At 39.3% G+C, this 18705-nt stretch overlaps 1 protein-coding gene across 1 annotated transcript in view; it reads left to right on the top strand.

Moving 5' to 3' along the window:
* The first annotated feature begins 6 nt into the window (after window positions 1-6).
* TNKS2 (tankyrase 2) overlaps window positions 7-18705 on the top strand; it is a 67254-nt gene continuing 48555 nt past the window's right edge. The window contains exons 1-3 of the mRNA XM_021714539.1: window positions 7-103; window positions 12916-13140; window positions 17227-17322. The gene's annotated coding sequence lies outside the window, so the exon portion shown is untranslated. The remainder of the gene's footprint in view (window positions 104-12915; window positions 13141-17226; window positions 17323-18705) is intronic.

The raw sequence follows: 18705 nt of genomic DNA, 5'->3' as shown, positions 1-18705 counted from the left end.
CGCAACGGGGACGTGGAGCGAGTCAAGAGGCTCGTGACGCCCGAGAAGGTGAACAGCCGCGACACGGCAGGCAGGAAATCCACCCCGCTCCACTTCGCCGCAGGTAACCGGGGCCGGCGCCGCCTCGCCTCACCTCGCCTCGCCTCGCTTCGGACCCCACCTGCGCTCCCGGGACTCGCAGGCCGGAATCCAAGCAGCCTCCTCTGCTCCCGACCTTTCTCCCCAGAACTCCGGCCCTGAGATGGGGGAGATTAGGGGTGGGGTGAGCGCGCCTCCACTCCCTGGAAGTTGCATGGCTTGGTTTGGGTTTGGGGGCTTTGTTTTGTTTTACGGTGTCAACAATACCTGTACCAGCTTCCGGTCTTGCCACCCTAAAAGGCCCCTGCACACAAAAAAGGAGAGGGGACGTAGTAGATAGACCTTGTGCTTGGAAACGTCAGTTATCTCCCAAAAAAATCTATCACCTTTGCAAAGTTCTGTGATAACTCCTTTGGGTAAAGGTCTTGAAGGCCTTTGCAAAGTGCAAGGATGTAATTTAGGAGAAGTCGCTTAATTGGCCGTCGACACGTTAGCGTTAATTGGTGTATCGAGTAGCCAATCACTGGAGAGACTGGAACTGGAAATAGGCAAGTTTGGGAGAACTGAGATCTGACTTAAGCTGGGTGCCGGAAGTCTTTGCCACATACACACAAATTGGGATGGAAAGCAGTAAGACGAGGGAAAAGATGGTGCAAGCACTTTAGCTTGGATCTGCCATTTAAGTTGGGACTAAACCTTGCCTCATTCTGCGATTTAGATCGTTTGCATTACTTTCCTTTATTTATTAGGTTCACTTTATGATAGAAGCATGTTCAATTTAGTTGATGAATTTAAAAGAACCAGAGATGAAGCCGGGCTCGGTGGCTCAGCCTGTAATCCCGCGCTTTGGGAGGCTGAGGTGAGTGCATTACCTGAGTGTGCGGGTTCGAGACTCGGCTGGGCAACTTGGCGAGACCTCATCTCTACAATAAATCAAAAGTCAGCCGGGCATGGTAGCGCGCGCCTGTAGTTCCAGCTACTCGGAAGGCTGAGACGGAAGGATCGCCAGCGCCCAGCAGGTCGAGGCTGCGGTGGCCGGGAGCGGCCACTGCGCTCCAGTCTCCACAGAGTGAGACTCCAATTCAAAAAAAAAAGAACCAGAGATGGGACCCTCAGCTTATATCTATACTTTTCACTTTGAGAAAAGATGGGGCTGTCTCCAGACCTCATGTGAGCCATGCGTGATTGAAAATGGGAATATTTCCTCATACCTTTGAAATCCTGGTTTTTTATTTCGTGTATTTTATGGTTGCTTAAAACGACCTTTTTAAGAAAGCAAGAGAATACATTTTTAAGTACCCCTGTTCTTTGGGGGCAGAAATGATGAGCAGAGAGAAAGATGTCCCTGTTCACAGATAATTGCTTTTACCCTTTCTGCCCGTTTGTTTACTTTAACCTGTTCCCGGTTTAAAATGTAAATACTACCAGGAGGTATGCTTTTTTGGCCAATTGCACCTTTGTTGGATTTTCACTGGGGAGGCTTTCTAAAAGAAGTTGTGGAGGACCGTAGGCGGGAGAGCTAGAAACAGTTTGTGGCAGTGGAAAGACAAGGGAGAATACTTAAGTCAGATCATGCTCTATGGCCATTTTGCGTGAAATTTTGGTGTTCAGTCTTCAACTGATGATTGATTGGCCTGTAGTCAACATTTAAACAACCTGTTTGGCAAACTGTCACACCAACGGATACATAATCCAAAGGATAGTGTTACTTAGATTCTGTTCACTTGATCTGTGGGATAAAAATAACCAAAGAAGATCTTAGTTGCTACCTTTTAAGAATGTGGCGTATAATGAGTTCATATCTGAAAATAGTAATATTTAAAGGTGTAAGGTCGTGGTATTAGCCTCTCACTGACCTTGTTCCTCCTCCACCATTTCAACTTCAGTTCTTTCCCAACATTTCAAAGCATTTTTTTAAACATAGGTTTCATGTGGTTTGTTCAGATCGAAATAAAAAACTTAGTATTTTGGAAAGCGGCCCACCCCACACAGCTTACCCAAATAATCAGGTATAGGCTGTAAGATTAAGATTTTAAGTATAAAAAAGGAGAAATGAAATAAAAATTACTAATGGTTCAGCATTCAACTAGAGCTTTAGAAGTCCTGCATTTAAACCTAGGCATATAAGAAATTGTTTAAATTGGCTTTGTACATTTAATCAATTCTGAATTAGATTCAGTAGAGATAATCCTTATCCTGATTTAGGTAAGTGCACCCAGCTGCATTTTCTCTTAACACATGGAGAATACTTTATAATCTGTTTTGTGGATAGTGACTAGTTACTATGCATGCAAGCATACTGTTGGAAGTTCAGCATAGGTGGTTTAGTTATGTAACTGCCTGATCAAGCAGTTTCTTGTGTTTGCATATTATAGAATGAGCTATTGGAAGGGATGGGGGACATCATTGTTTTAAAAAAATTTTAGCTGATTAAAGTTTGGGGGTTTTATTGGGGGAAGGTGTGTTTTTGTCATCTTGTTTTGATTCCCAAGGAATATCAGGACTTAGAAGTGTGTGCAGACCACAGAAAATAAAGAACAGTTTATAAAAAATTTGGTTTGTCTTTTCATGCAAAAAGTTTAGTTCAGTTAAAGGAATAATCAGCTGCCACACACAGGCACACACAGGGTAGGGAGTAAAGTACTGTTAATGAAAAGGGAAATCAACATAAACAAGAACTTTTCTTCTACTAGATTTTTTTATTATTGAACTAGGTCACATACTTTTCTTCCAGATAAGTATGATTTAAGAATTCATTTTTAGGAGAAAAACTACTCTGAAAATTGTTTCCTTTTTAGTCAGCCCACCGCCTGCCCCTGCCACACACAGACACACACAGGATAGGAGTGATTTTTTTTTTTTCAACAGAGCACAGAACTTGTAGAGGCAAGTTGGTGGTAGGGCAGCTGTTGCTCTAATTTTACTAAAAAAAGAATATCTGAAATTCTTGACAGTATAATCCCCTAGAAAATAGCAGATTTCACTAAAAGAGACTCTGCTTCTCTGAATTTATTTCTGAAAAATAAAGAGTTGAACTTTGGGAGAACATCATCTTGGTGCCCATCATAGAAAAGAAAGGGTGAGGGATGTAGAGAACTCCATGGCTTGAGAATCTTAAATATTCTTTGGCGTGTAGATAGAGGTATCATTCGATAGAGAAAAATATTTATTAGGTTCAAGAAATTCAGGGAAATAGATGATGGAAAGAGATGATATACTCGTATATAATGTTATAGAGAATGACAAGTTGAAAAAGAGCTTCCATTTTAGGTCCTAGATAAAAAAGGTAACTGCTTGTTTTATATTTGTAGTATGTTATATTACTGCTATTTATTTGTCCATATTGAGTATGCTTCTCAGCCATGTACATTAGACCAGTTAGACTGAACTTGGACTATTCAGTTGTGTGTTGCATGTAAGAAGGACTTATTTTTTTTCAGAGAAGGGCAGTGGATTTACAGCATTTGGAATTCCGTACACGTAACAGATAGGAAAACTGGTGTTGATTATTCTAGAGATGAAAGAAGACTACACCATGTTACCATCTTCACATATGTGGAAGAATATGGCTTGGGTGACTTCAGTCGTCAAAACTAAGGCTAGTAGGTGAAAGGTTACAAGGAGTCAGCCTTTAACAGTCTATTCAGCCATGGAACTAGCTGGAAGTATCCAAACAGTGACTGGATTGGCATTTTTCAGAGATGTCAAGGAGAGCATTTCTGCCTAGGTTAGGTGGTTTGACCCCCTATAATCTGACTGGTACAAGAAAGTGGGAGGATTCCCCCACTGAAGACTTTGACAGCTCAGCTACTAAACGTATACTGGCTTTTTTGATTGCCATTCATGTCTGTTCCCAAAATGATACTATTGGAGACCTCCAATAACCTTTCAATAGCATTTTCTTTGACTGTAGGCCAACATCATAATTATGGGAGATGCACAAAATATATCCACACTCATCACTTAGGACTATCATTACAGATTCGTGTTTTCAAAATTGGTTTTTGCTGTGGGAGATAATTAAATCCTACATCAGCAGAAAACCCCAGTATCAAATACAGATCAGTCTATTCAAGAATCCATAATCCCTCTTGACTCATCAAATTTCCCAATGTGTTATCAAGATTTTGAGCTATACGTTTTCCCTCAGCTCTTGCTAGACTTAGAAAAGGTAGATAGTTGACTTAGTAACAACTAGTTTGAAATGCTTTCAGTATTCCCCCGGTCAGATTGTCAGAATTTCATCACCCCAGAGGCCGTGGCATCCTTTTCCAAGTTTCTACTAATCTGGTCATATATTATATCTGTCCCTAGTTTAGGTGAGCAAAGTCCTATCCCTTGCATTTTTCCTTCTTAAGAACTACATGTGGGAAATACTTTTTCTGTGTCTTAGAAAACTAAAGTTAATAGTTAATAAGTAAAATTAATAGTTAATAAGTAAAATCTGTCTACAGGAGTCCTGGCTATTTATAAGTCAAAGCTGAAGGCTACTTAATTATAACTTTTCATGTACCAGACCATAGGAGCTTTCTCTGTTTTGTGGCATTTGTTGACATTTTTTTCCTGAACTTTTCCTTCGGACAAAGTCCTGAATGATACTAGCCTACTATTGGACAGGCAAGACATCATCATTTCATATTGAACTAGTTGTATCATTGGTGTTAATCTCACCTTTGGACTATACAAGGTGGGGGTAGCACTTAGTGAAACTTCCTAAGAGTCTAAGTTGGTTGCTCTGTAGTGTTTCAACTTCCTCACAACTTTTGGGAAGACATTCAGATGAAGGCATGTTTCCAGTACAGCAGCAAAATATGAACTGTTAACAATGGTCATAGTTGGCAAGACAGTTCTTGGAACTGCTGAAACTGATGCCATCTAGATAGTAATGAAATTTATTTAACAAGCATTAAGTCGAATAGACTGCTTTTCTCTATGGTCACAAATTATCAACTCCATATTCTTTGCGAGGTTCCTTTGCTTGTTGTTCCAACAAAGCATTAGACATGCATTAAATGTTTATTAAGCCCTGCTGTATGCCAGCCACTGGGCTTGTACCTGAGTAAACAGAAATGAACAGGACACAATATCTGCCATGTGACATACAGCTTATTGATCAACAAATATATTTTCCAGATAGGCCTGTCTTGCTGCACTATTCGTACTTTGTAGTAGATTCATACTTGGTGTATGATTTCATCAGGGTTTTCACAGATAGAGCAGTGTTTGAGGTTGAGTGCTGTTCCAAACTGTAAAATAAACTACTAAACTACAGTGTCATGAGCAGCCATGACTACTAACTTGCGTCTTCTGGTTCCTTATAAAGAGATCCTTAGAATATGGAGATTGACTTTGACTCTAAGAATATGCCTATTCATGTTCTACATAGCCAGTGAGACATGGTCGGAATATATTCTGCAAATTTACTGTTCTTTAAGAGATGTATACTTAACAGAAGCACTTTGACCTATTCTTGAGACCATAGGAATGGGGATTTCATCAGATATTACTCTTCAGAGTTTGGAAATATGTTAAAATCTAAAGGTTTCGCCAAATTCCCAACAGCGGGAGATTTTTTAATTTGAAATAGCCATCTACTGACTTGCTCTAAATAGTTTCCTTTAATGCCAAGATGTGGTTCAAACTTTCAAAATCTCATGTACTATCTCAGCACAGCAAACTACCTCTGCTTACATAGTATAGTCCTTAAAGTGTGACCATAAAAACATACTGATCTTTGCTGTTAGTTTCCAGACTGTTTCAAAATATTTATGACTACAGAATCATGTTGATACAGTCATTGACATAGAAGTCAGCTCTGTCTTGGAGTGTTGGTGACTGTGTGGATATAATCACTTGGTCCAGTCTACCCATATTTCCTCAGCTAAAACTTTAGTTTCAGTAATGGCTCTCTTTAACTCTGCTTTCAAGCTGCCTTCTTCTCTTTCCAATGGTATTTTCACAAAAGGCTACTTCTTGACCTTCTGCTAGATCACCAATCCTTTGGAACAGATATCTTCCTAGTTAACACTGTGTCTTGTAACAACTAGATGTTCTACTACAGCTATTTCTGTGCACCACCTATTACTCCTTTTGGGGGGAATTAGCCTGTGAGTCATCATTTTGATTACTCACATGTGCTTATTAGGAAGAAATAGTGACTCTTCTAAAAGTGCTTAGTTGAGTACATCAAATACTTTTACAAAGGGAGAGGTCCCTATGCTAATTTTTCTTTGTTGTGATTTCTCTTACTCTCCAATTTGAGATGCCTTTTCTAAGAGCATATACTACAAATGGATGCTGAGTTGGGATAGCAGAACCTTTGATTGGGCAGCTGGTAACTCTGGTTAGCTTACTTGGGGAGGACAGTGTGATCAATAGTGCCCAGCTAGTGATAAGAAGGACTCAAGTCAGGGATAATGACAACAAGATTTGACTTTCCCCTCTTTGAAATTTTCCTACTTGGCTTCTGCTATGCCATTTTTTTTTTCTTAGTTTTACTTCAGACTCCTTTTCTCATACTGTAGATATATTCAGCAAATATCCGTAAATTGTGGGAAAAGGGAAGAGTGGTATGAAATGAACAAGGGGGAGGCTCATTCATGCTGGTGGCTTGAAGGCCGTGATAGGGTATTTGAATTTTATTCTAAGAGCATTAATGGGAAGCCAATGAATTATTTTAAACAGGAGTGTGGTGTGGTGATTGTTTTCAGGTCACCGGGCACAGAAGTGGAAATGAGAGGGCCACTATTATAGGAATTTAGACTGTAGGTGATAGTTGTTGGAGTAAGTCTGTGTCCGTGGAAGTGGACAGAAGATGGGAGCATGATGAGTTTGAGATACCTGTGAGATATCCAGGAAGAAATCTGTCAAGTAAACGTTCTGGAATTTAGGTGAAAAGTCTAGACTGGAGATGTAAATTTGAGAGTTGTATAAGTAGATGGTGTTTAAAGCCAAAGGATCAGATAAGATCACCTAAAAAGAGTAGAGAACTGAAACTTGAGAAATCCCAGCATTTAGAAATTGGGTAGAGGAAGCAAGAAACCAGCAAGATAGAACATGTCCAAAACTGGAACTCCTCATCTTCTGCCACAAATCTATTTCATCTTCAGCCTTCCCCAGTTGATGACAACTCCACTCCCTTACTCGGGCAAGAAACCTTGGGATCATCCAAGACTCCTTCCTCAGGCTCACTTTTGCCCTCTCTCACCCTCACCCCACGTCCAGTCCATGAGGAAAGTGTGCTGGCTCTGCCTTCAGAGTATCTAGGAGCTGCCACTTATCGTTACTCTGACAAGTGCCTCCAGATTATGATCCAAACCACCATAATCTTCCACCTACTGCTTCTACCCATAAACTCCCGCACTCTAGTTTCAACACAGCAGCCAGAGAGTGCTTTTCAAATGTATGTCATGTCATATGATAGATTTATCAGCTCCGACTCCTGTAGAGACCCTCCATTTTCCTCAATAGAAAAAGCCAGAGTTTTAGCAGTGGTGTCTTCAAGCCTCTGTCTGGGCCTCATAACCTCATTTCCTGCTGTGTTATCCTTTATCACTCAGCTCCAGACACTTTAGCCGCCTGCTGACTCCCTCATCTCCTTCAAGCCTTTGAGCAAATGTCACCATCTCAGTGAGGCCTACAGTGACCACTCTATTCAACTTAACCGTCCCTTCCCCTGAACACTCCCTGTTTTGCTCTTCTTTTTCTAATCACCTTCTAACATACTTTTTTATATTAATTGCTCATCTCTCCCATACCCATAGAAGCGAAGTTCCTCAAAGGTAGATATTTGGTCTGTTTGTTCACCGATACGTCTCAGGCACCAGAAAAGTGCCTGGTACAGAGTTGATATTTTCTGATCACTTGATAAAGGATGAGACAGGAGAAAAACCAGGAGAGTGTGGCGTCATGGAAACTATGGAGAGGGTGTTTCTAGGAGGAGGGGTGGTTAGTTGAATGTTGCTGGAAGGTCTGGTCAGATGAAACCAACCCTTTGTTCTTTGGATTTGGCAGTGTGGAGGTTTTAAGTATCCTTGTTGAAAGCAGCTGTAAAAAAGAAGCAGAAACTAGACTGAACTTGGGAGAAGAGTGAATGGGAGATAATCCTTACGGATTTGGTTATGCAGGGGAGCAGAGAAATGGGAATGCAAATTCAGGCAGAATATTTTTCATAAAATGAAAGATATTAGAACATATTTACATACTGTTAGGAATTATTTAGTAGAAAGGAGGAGAAGTTTGCTGGGGGAGCAAACAAAGACCTAGAAAGGACTTATGGTCATGACTAGTCTCCTGAGTTCAAGATTTCATAGACCCTACTACTTACTGGGCATTTGTCCCACAGGCACCTCAAACTCAGCATTTCCAAAAACAAATCTTATCCCTCTTTTATTCTGTATCTCAGATGGTCATCCTCAGCCCCTCTTTCCTTTCACCAAAGTAGTCATTGGATCCAATCAATTTTCTCTTTTAACTCTCTTTAGTTTTTCCTTGGCAACATTGTGTGTAGTAGTAAAAGACTGGAAGCCTAACTATCATGAGACTAGAACTAGTTAAATTTTGATACTTCTGATCAAAATATGTACAGAACTGATAGGATTTGATTTCTAGGATATTGTTAGATTTTTGAAAAAGAAAGATGCAAATCGTTTCTTTAAAAAAATTCGTTGGTGTTGCATGTATATATAGTATATACAAGTTGCTTGCATATACTCTATATACAATAACTTTGAGGTGTGTAAAAGATAACTGATAATCAGAAGGAAGGGAACTGGGAGACTCGGAGTAGGGGTAGGAGGAAGGCTTCACAGTACGCCCTTTCTACCAGCCATGTGGATATCACCTATCCTGTTCATGTGAACCATGTGGATATAACCTGTCCTAGCCACCAAATCAGTCCTATTTGACCTGCATCATCTATCACATGGACTATGGCAAGTAGCCTTCTAAAGTCTTAAGGACCTCTCCACCTCCTGTCTCTGCATTTGGTTCATTCATCCACACAATTGCCAAGATGATCTTTCCAAAAGAAGGCAAATGGAGTCTCGCTGCCCTACACAAATCATTCGGTGACTACTTAAGTGTCGTAGCAATATTTTTCAAACTGTATTTAAGAGCTGCTCAGGGATATTTTCTTTTGGCTCTTTGTGAGGGGAAGAAGGAAGAATTCAACCAGAAGAGTTTATTCAATTAATTTGCAACTGTTTGCTTCAGGATGGTGCAAATGTCCGAGCATTTGCTAACCGAGCATGGTGCTAACCACGTACCATGCATTGGGTACTTAGCAGTAACATATATGTGTTGGAATCTTAAATAAGGTTTCATTGAAATCTGCCTGAAAACAATTTGAGAAAAACACTAGTCTGTGGGCCAAAATGCAGACACCACCTAGCCTGACATGCTCCTGATGTACCATGTGCCTACTTTGGCCTGCGGTGTCCTGGCTGTTATGAAGGATGTGCTCTTTCATACCTCCATGTTTGTGTACATTTTGTTTCTTCTGCTTGGATTGCAAGACCTTTCTCTTGTTCAGCTCCTTGTCCCCACCTCTTCTCATTCTCCTAGTGATCCTTTATTTCTCTGTACACGTCCAGCTCTTGTGTCATCACTGGTATCTCATCTGGGTAAGTCCTTTCTATCCTCTTCTTTCCCCCAATTTGGAAAGTCCTTTCTCTGAGCTCTAATAGCACTTTACATCTACTCTTTTATAGCAGTTATATTTTACTGAGATTATAATTTCTTACTTGTATCTCCATATCTTAAGTTGGGAGCTCTTCAAAAGGAGGGAGAATCAAAAACACAGATATCATCTTTGTGACCACAGAACCTAGCAATATTAAAACAAAACCCAGTTAATCTTCAGCCGTCTTTAACTCTTCCATCAGCTGCAACCAGACCAATCCCAGGCATCCACCTTGAAAAACTGTACCGTTACTTTATTATTACTTCCATGCTGGGCAACTTAAAAGGTCTATATTCAGGCCTGGTGGTTCAAAGAATATTTGGAGAAATTTCAGAAGAGTGAGCAGTTTCTTTCTCTCTCCCTCAACACATTATAGACCTCTTCATCTTTTTTAACATATGACTGAATCCTTTTTATTTCACAATTAGCTGTAAAAGGATTTTAAGTACTAATATATAGGAATGATAAGAAACTGAAACTCATACTAAGTCTGTAAATCAGTGTAAATGAGTTACCAGACTTTTGTTTTGTTTGATTTGGGGCAGTTGAGTAGAACTGTGGAATGTTGGTATCTAAAGAAAGCCACCACAAACTTCACCTGCATGTAAATTACTTATGTATTAGGTTGGTACAAAAGTAATTGCATGAATTTTAAATCATTATAACTAGGCTCAAACGCTTTTTTTTTTTTGAGTCAGAGTCTCACTCAACCAGGCTGTAGTGCAGTAGCATGATCATGGCCACCACAGCCTCAACCTGCTGGGCTCAGGTGATCCTTTCGCCTCAGCCTTCCAAGGAGCTGGAACTACAGGTGCACACCACCACACCTGGCTAATTTTTGAAATTTATTGTAGAGACGCAGTCTCACCAAGTTGTCCAGGCTGGTCTCAAATGTGTGGGCTAAGGCAGTCATCTTGCCTCACCACACCCGTCTTAAACACATACTTATTAATCAAAGTAGGAACCATTGTAATCAACACATTTGTGCCAGTGAGACATAAGTTTGTTTATTCCTGTAGTGTAAAAACTTGTGCTTTGTGATTTGACAAGCACTTGGAAAGCATTTTCTACATCCTGCTGGCTGTGGATGCGTTTTCCCCGCAAACAATTGTCAAGATGCTTGAAGAAGTGGTGGTTGGTTTGTGAGAGGTCAGGTGAATATGGCAGATGTAGCAAAACTTCAAAGCCCAATTCATTCAACTTTTTAAGAGTTGGTTGTATGATGTGTGACCAGTTGTTGTCATGGAGAAGAAATTGGGCTCTTTCTGTTTACCAGTGCCAGCTGCAGGTGTATCTCATTGATGTATCTCATTCGGTGTATCTCATTGATTTGCTGAGCATCCTTCTCAAGTGTAATAGTTTTGCCAGTATTCAGAAAGTAGGGGATTAGACCAGCAGCAGACCACCAAACTAACCATGACCTTTTTTTTTTTTGCTGCCAGTTTGGCTTTGGGAAGTGCTTTGGAGCTGCTTCTTGATCCAGCCACTGGGCTGGTCATTGCCAGTTGTTGTATAAAATCCACTTTTCTTCACACATCACAGTCCTATAGAGAAACAGTTCATTATTGTTGGTAGAATAAGAGAAGACAACACTACAAAAGGATGATTTTTTAAAAAATTTTCGGTCAGCTCATGAGGCACCCACTTATTGAGCTTTTTCACTTTTCCAATTTGCTTCAAAGGCCAAACGATTGTAGAATGGTTGACGTTGAGTCCTTCGTCAACTTCTCATGTAGTTGTAAGAGGATCAGCTTTGATGATTGCTCTCAGTTGGTCATTGTCAGCTTCCAGTGGCTGGCATTACGCTCCTCATCTTCAAGACTGTCATCTTTTAGGCAAAACTTCTTGAACCACCACTGTACTGTATGTTCCTGGGCCAAATGCATTGTTGACGCTGCAGTTGTCTCTGCTGCTTTACAACCCATTTTGAACTCGAATAAGAAAATCAGTCGAGTTTACTTTTTGTCTAACATCATTTCCATGGCCTAAAATAAATATAAAATAAACAGCAAGCAAAAAAACATAAAGCAAGAAATGCATATTAAAATGATGTGTAACATAGCCACATTTATTAAGAATGTATTCTGGTATCAAACAGCAAATTTCAACTTGCAAAAAATCACAGTTAATTTTGTACCAACCTATACCTAATCCTGATTTGTACCCCTCATCCCTATAATAAAATAAGTTTAAAAAAAAAAAGTACTATGGACACCAACCAAAAGAAGAAGAAGGACCTGGAAAGAAGTTACTTGTGTTGTACAAGTGATGAAGTGTGAGCTCCTGATTTCACTTTCGCCTGGGGTCACCTCTGTCTCACTACATAAATATAAGATCTTTTTTTTTTATTGCTATGTCATAGTTCCCCAGTTTAGCAGAAACATTCTGTGAGATAGATATAGAAAAGGGATTCTAGCAAGAGTTAGTTTTGTCACTACTTCATAAGGTAGTGATTGAGATATCCAAGTTACATACTTTTAATGTCTGAAAATGGACACACACTAAATATGCGCACCTCTATGCAGTAAGTTCCCTACATACCAACAAGTTTCATTCTGAGAGTTTGTTCGTAAGTCTTGTTTTTTGATAAGTCCAACAGAATTGCCTAGGTACCCAGTTAACATAGTCGGCTATATAGTACTGTACTGTAATATGTTTATAATACTTTTCACACAAATAATTCATAAACAAAAAAAGAAAACATTTTTAATCTTACGGTACCTTGAAAAGTATAGTAGTATGCTGCAGTGCAACAGCTGGCATCCAGGGACTGGCATCGTGTTTGCATCTTTGAAAGTTTGCAACTTGACGGTTTGTATGTAGTAGACTTACTGTATTTGCAATTAGAAATGCTGTCGTAGCGTGAGAAACATTTGAACTTGGAGCTTTCAGTCATTTATTTTGTAATCTTTCTCTGAAGCTGGTAGTTGTGCCACCTAAGACTACTGCTGCTAAGCTACCACTATTTTAGCGGAAAGACCCCTTGGCTTTCTTATTAAAATTAGTGATATATTCCATATCACCTTTTCATCAATTCTTGCATTGTTGAATCTGTTATTTATTTTTTATCCTACAGCATTTTAGCATGGATAGTATTCTAATTTGATTTGTTTTCCTTGTTGAACTTAATTGTGGACAATTTGTTTTTTTTCTAGGTTTTGGACGGAAAGATGTAGTTGAATATTTGCTTCAGAATGGTGCAAATGTTCAAGCACGTGATGATGGGGGCCTTATTCCTCTTCATAACGCATGCTCTTTTGGTCATGCTGAAGTAGTCAATCTCCTTTTGCGACATGGTGCAGACCCCAATGCTCGCGATAATTGGAATTATACTCCTCTCCATGAAGCTGCAATTAAAGGAAAGATTGATGTTTGCATCGGTAAGACTATTTGTTTACTTTACAGAATATTCTTAATGTTGTAACTATTCTGAATCTGAATTGATTTGTTCATATCATCAGATTCTGTCAGGCTGAATTTAAATATTTAAGAACATTTTATGATTCAACCTAACAACTTTTTACTGAGTATCTTTTTGTGTATGGTACTGAGTCTAAATTTCTTTGGAGAATGGAGTACAAAGCTCCCGTTCTCTAGAAACTTGCAGTCTCTTGAGTGCAAGCGAACCAGATAAAGGCATGTGGAAATGAGCAGGGGGTATTAAGAGGATAATGAGTGCAGTGACCTGGCAGAAGTCAAGTCAAGGCCTTATTTCCTGGTGTCTTTCCAGGAGGCAGACAGGGGAAAAGGCAACAAAGGCAGGTAGGGACTTTTTATAAAGAACTTTAGATTCCAGGTTAAGGAGCTTACTGTTATTGTGTAGGCAATGTGGGATATTAAGCTTTTTGAGGAGGAGAGCAATGTGATGAGATGAAAATTTTGAACAATTCCTGTCGCCTAGTGACTTTGTAGCTGTCCTAACTCCATAGTGCAACACATTACTTAGGTCTTTGTGGTGATGCTGGTATAAACAAACCCACTGTGCTACCAGTCATATAAAAGCATATCTGATACCATTATGTACAGTACGTAATTCTTGAGAATGATAATAAACAACTGTGTTACTGGTTCATGTATTTACTATACTTTCTATCATTATTTCAGAGTGCATTCCTTCTACTTACTAAAAAAAATTTAAAAACAGCCTCAGGCAGATCCTTCAGGAGGTATTCCAGAAGAAGACTTTGCTGTCATAAGAGATGACAGCTCCATGTATATTTTTGCCCCTTAAGACCTGCCAGTGGGACAAGATACGGAGGTGGAAGACAGTGATATTATTGATGACCCTGACCCTGTGTGGGCCTAGGCTAATGTGTATTTGTGTCTTAGTTTTTAACAAAAAAGTTTTGAAAACCATTTTTAATAATAAAAAGCTTATAGAATAAGAATATAAAGAATTTTTGTGCAGCCTAATAAAGTAAAGTTGTTACAGTAAGCTAAAGCTAATTATTGAAGAAAAAACACTTTTTATAAATTTAATGTTGCCGAAGTTCCCAGGGTTATAAAGTCTACAGTGGTGTACAGTAACATCCTAGACCTTCACATTCACTCAAAAGTGACTTACCCAGAGCACCTTCCAGTCCTGCAAGCTCCATTCCTGGAAAGTGCCCCATATGTGTGTGTATTTATCTTTTATACCATATTTTTACTGTACCTTTTTAATATTTAGATACACAAAAACACCACTGTGTTGTAATTGCTTTCAGTGTTCAGTACAGTAGCATGCTGTAAAGGTTTGTAGCCTAGGGCAGTAGGCTCAGTACCATGTAGCGTAGGTGTTTAGTAGGCTATGTCAGCTAAGTTTGTATAAGTACTTCTGTGATGTTGGCACTGTGATGGAATCACCTAACAGCACATTTCTCAGAATTTATCCCCCACTTGAGCAACACATGACTGCACAGAAAGAGTAAGCTAGTGGGGTGCTGAGTAGGATGGATGGCATCAAGGATACCAGTTAGGAACCTGTGAATAACACAAGTGAGAAATGATGAGGGCATGACTTAGGGTTGTAATAGGAAATTAGCAATGGCAGAATAAGTAAGAAAAGTATACACAGTATGAGAGAAGGCTGTTTGAGAGTTTTTATTAACCTGGCATTGACTTTTCTGAGACTAACAGATTCAAGGATTTTGGATTCATTGCCACCTCAACTCCATTATTTCCTGATGTAAAACAGGTACAGTTGAGTCATTGTCAGACAGAAAGCCAGTTGTGTACACTAGAAAAAGTCCAGGGGCTCTATGCTGAACTTAAATTGTTCTGTGCCTCACCCATCCCCACCAAAAAAAAACACCAAATCACTGTTTATCCCAAAATCACCAGCCAGTTTAAATTAGGTCCTTTAAAAAGAAGCAAAATAGGTTTCTTAACTGCCACTGCCCAAGTCTCCTTTTCTTCTTGTTATTTTAAATTGTTACTGCCTTATGCTCAGATATACCATTTGTACTACATTTGTCCATCTCTGGTACCTCAGAGTCTCAGACATATAATTTTTTAATAATGTAGAATTTTCCAAATATAGTTACACATCTGCACTCTCCAGTATGGTAGCCGAGGGCTTGTAATGTGACTAGCCTGAATTGAATCAAAATGTGCTATAAGGGGAAAATACATACCAAGTTTCAGTGACTTAATATGAAAAAAAAAGAATGTATGATATCTCAATTTTTACGTTAATTATATTATAAATATTAAATATTTGGGGTTAAATAAGATGTGTTAAAATAAATTTAAACTGTTTCTTTTTATTTTTTAATGTAGCTACGAGAAAATTTTAAATTACTGGCCAGGCATAGTAGTGCATGCCTGAAATCCCAGCACTTTGGGAGACCAAAGCAGGAGGATTGCTTGAGCCCAGGAGTTTGAGACCAGCCTGGACAACCTAGCAAAACTCTGTCTCTACAAAGAAGTTTTAAAAATCAACGTGCCTAAAGTCCCATCTACTCAGGAGGCTGAGGCAGAGAGATTGTTTGAGCCCAGGAGTTTGAGGCTACAGTGAGCTGTGATTGTGCCACTATACTCCAGCCTGGGCGAAAGAGTGAGATCCTGACTTAAAAAAGAAAAAGAAAAGAAAATTTAAAATTATGTGGGTGGCTCACATTTTATTTTGGTTGAACAGCACTACAGTAAATAAAGATAGAGCAGGATAGAAATTAACTCTGTCAAAGAACAGAAGCTGAACTTCTTGTCTGTTTGTATTTACCTGTTTTCCTCCACCTCCTTATTTATATTAATACATAGAGTGTACTGGAATATCTGTATATGACAAATAATAATAACACAAGGCTTCTCTTTTTGTGTGTCTGGAATTCTAAATGTAGCAGTTTTGATTTGGAGTTTGTTAACCCTGTCTAGAGTATTTGGACTTTAACACAAAATCCAATGTCATTAACCTCAGCTAGCAATACCTATTCATGTATCCTTTAGTTTTTCCAAAGAAAAGTTGTCCTTGTAAGGAATAACTTATACCTTGGTTTCAGTGGTGTACACCTACTCCTCTCTTTAGACTGTTTGCCTTGCTGTCAAAGTACAATGTATTATGATATCAGTAGTGGCAAATCCACGCAGCCTCCTGCTGTTGATTACTGAGCTTTCTTGAAGAGTAGAGAAATGATGACTAGTGGCCTTAGAGAGTTTACTGAAATCATAAGGAAGCTATTCAGTTTTGTTTTGTTTTTAAAGAATTTACTGATGGCTTGGTGGCTCAGCCTGTCATCCCAGCACTTTGGGAGACCAAGGCAAGTGGATTGCCTCAGCCTGCAGGTTCGAGGTGAGTGGATTGCCTCAGCCTGCGAGTTCAAGACCTCTTCTCTACAATAAATCAAAAAATTAGCCGGGAGTGGTAGCACGCGCCTGTAGTTCCGGCTACTTGGAAGGCTGAGGCGGAAGGATTGCTAGAGCCTAGCAGGTCGACCCTGGGTTGGCTGTGAGTGTGCCACTGCACTCCAGCCTGGGCAACGGAATGAGACTCCAACACGGGGAAAAATAAAAAAGAAGAATTTACTTATGTGATTTTTTTGTTGTTGTTATTTAAAAAGCTTACAGATCTCTATCTCTGGGTTATTTATAGCTTTAGACATTTCATTTCTGTCATAGAAAAGTCTTGCTAGCACAGGCAGTCTTGCTAGCACAGGAATTAGAAAACAAGCTTTCAGGCAAACATGCCCTTTTTTTCCTTATATACTCATATCTGTCTTTAGTCACTTGTCGTCAGCTATATAAATAGCAAAGGAAAATCTCACATTGAACCGAGGGGAAACTTATTGAGTATGTTGTTAAGAATTTAAATGCTGGAATATTTTATATATTCTTACATTTAAAATGTTAACGGTTAATCCTTCGTCAGGATATGATCGGTCTTTGAACAACTTTGAAACTTCAGGACCAGAAGTTTTGAGAAAGTGATTTACTAAAATCACGTTGTCATGATTACCGTTGAACTTCAAAATAGTGTTGCTATTTTACAGTGCTCTTGCAGCATGGAGCTGAGCCAACCATCCGAAATACAGATGGGAGGACAGCGTTGGATTTAGCAGACCCGTCTGCCAAAGCTGTGCTGACTGGTAAGTCTGTATCTCTTTAGTTATTCCAGAAATAATTTAAAGAACAAGCTTGCTAGGTAGACAGTCTGCCTCCTGCAGCTAATGACCTCAGTTAGATGGTCAAAATAGTGTTTGTTCAGTTGCTATTATTTTCTACATTTAGACAGTTGACATTTGATTACTTTTAAAAATAAAAATATTAAAGTGTGTGTGTGTGTGTGTGTGTGTGTGTGTGTGTGTGTGTGTGTGTTTTGAGTCAAGTCTTACTATGTTGGCCAGGCTGGAGTGCAATGGCACGATCATAGCTCCCACAGCCTTGGCCTGTGGGGCCCAGGTGATTCTTCTTAACCTTCCAAGTAGCTAGAAGAGGTGCATGCCACATGCTCGGCTAATTTTTTGATTTATTGTAGAAATGAAGTCTCACCAAGTTGCCCAGGCTGTTCTCAAACCCCTGTGCTCAGGCAATCCTCTCACCTCTACCTCCTAAAATGCTGGGATTACAGGCGTGAGCCACCGTGCCCTGCTAAAAAATATTTTAAACGTGCCTGAATTTTTTAGATGATTTTTGCCTTCCCCTTTAGATATATAGGTTGAGTATTCCAAAAGCCAAAACACTTCTGGTGTCAAGCATTTCAGATAAGGGATACTCAACCTGTACTATTCTTGTAAATGTGTTTTAATAATTTTTGATGGAATCTTTTCAAAAAGCACTAACTGTTCTCATGTTTTTCAGAACAGGATCTTGGGCACACTTATTTCAGTATCATAAAAAGTACTAATTATTGTACTGTGCTGTAACATTTTTATGTCCTTGGAACTAATTATATGTGTGTGGCTGTAGTTTAGACTGAAAAGCTTTTCTGAGTTGTATGTAGTTCACATATTTTTTCCCTTGTCATGTACTTTCCTCTTAGCAACCCTGCCATATTATTTACCAGATTTTTATCTACCTGTGGTGACCACTAAAATCTAATCTAAAAGGGAAGAAGAACCTGAGGGGTTTTGCTTTGAGCTTAGAGGTTGGATTTTGTAATCTTTCTTCTGACGTTGCTGAGAAAATTCAGACTAGTCCATGAAAAGATTTCTAGGAAAGTACACTATTATTGTGACTATCAATTTAGTAATATGTTTTCTCCTTCACCATTCCATGTTATTCCATGCTTTTATTTTTTAAAAAAATCTTGGGGCACAAAAGAAGCCTTGCTTAGCAATCAGTACACAATTCACCTTGTGGGCAGCAGCTTGGGTGTCGTCTCCGCAAATCATTATGTTAATTTAAATTTTATTGATTTTATGTTTTGTTTGAATTCATTTTTAAAAGTAAAAGCAGCCGGGCTCGGTGGCTCAGCCTGTAATCCTGCGCTTTGGGAGACTGAGGTGAGTGGATTGCCTGAGCCCGTGGGT

The sequence above is a fragment of the Carlito syrichta genome, unplaced genomic scaffold (genome assembly GCF_000164805.1).
Source record: "Carlito syrichta isolate Samal-C Ts95f unplaced genomic scaffold, Tarsius_syrichta-2.0.1 Scaffold305661, whole genome shotgun sequence".
NCBI classification, from domain to species: domain Eukaryota; kingdom Metazoa; phylum Chordata; class Mammalia; order Primates; family Tarsiidae; genus Carlito; species Carlito syrichta.
The sequence above is the reverse complement of the archived record's forward strand: the minus strand, read 5'-3'. Positions and strand labels throughout refer to the sequence as shown.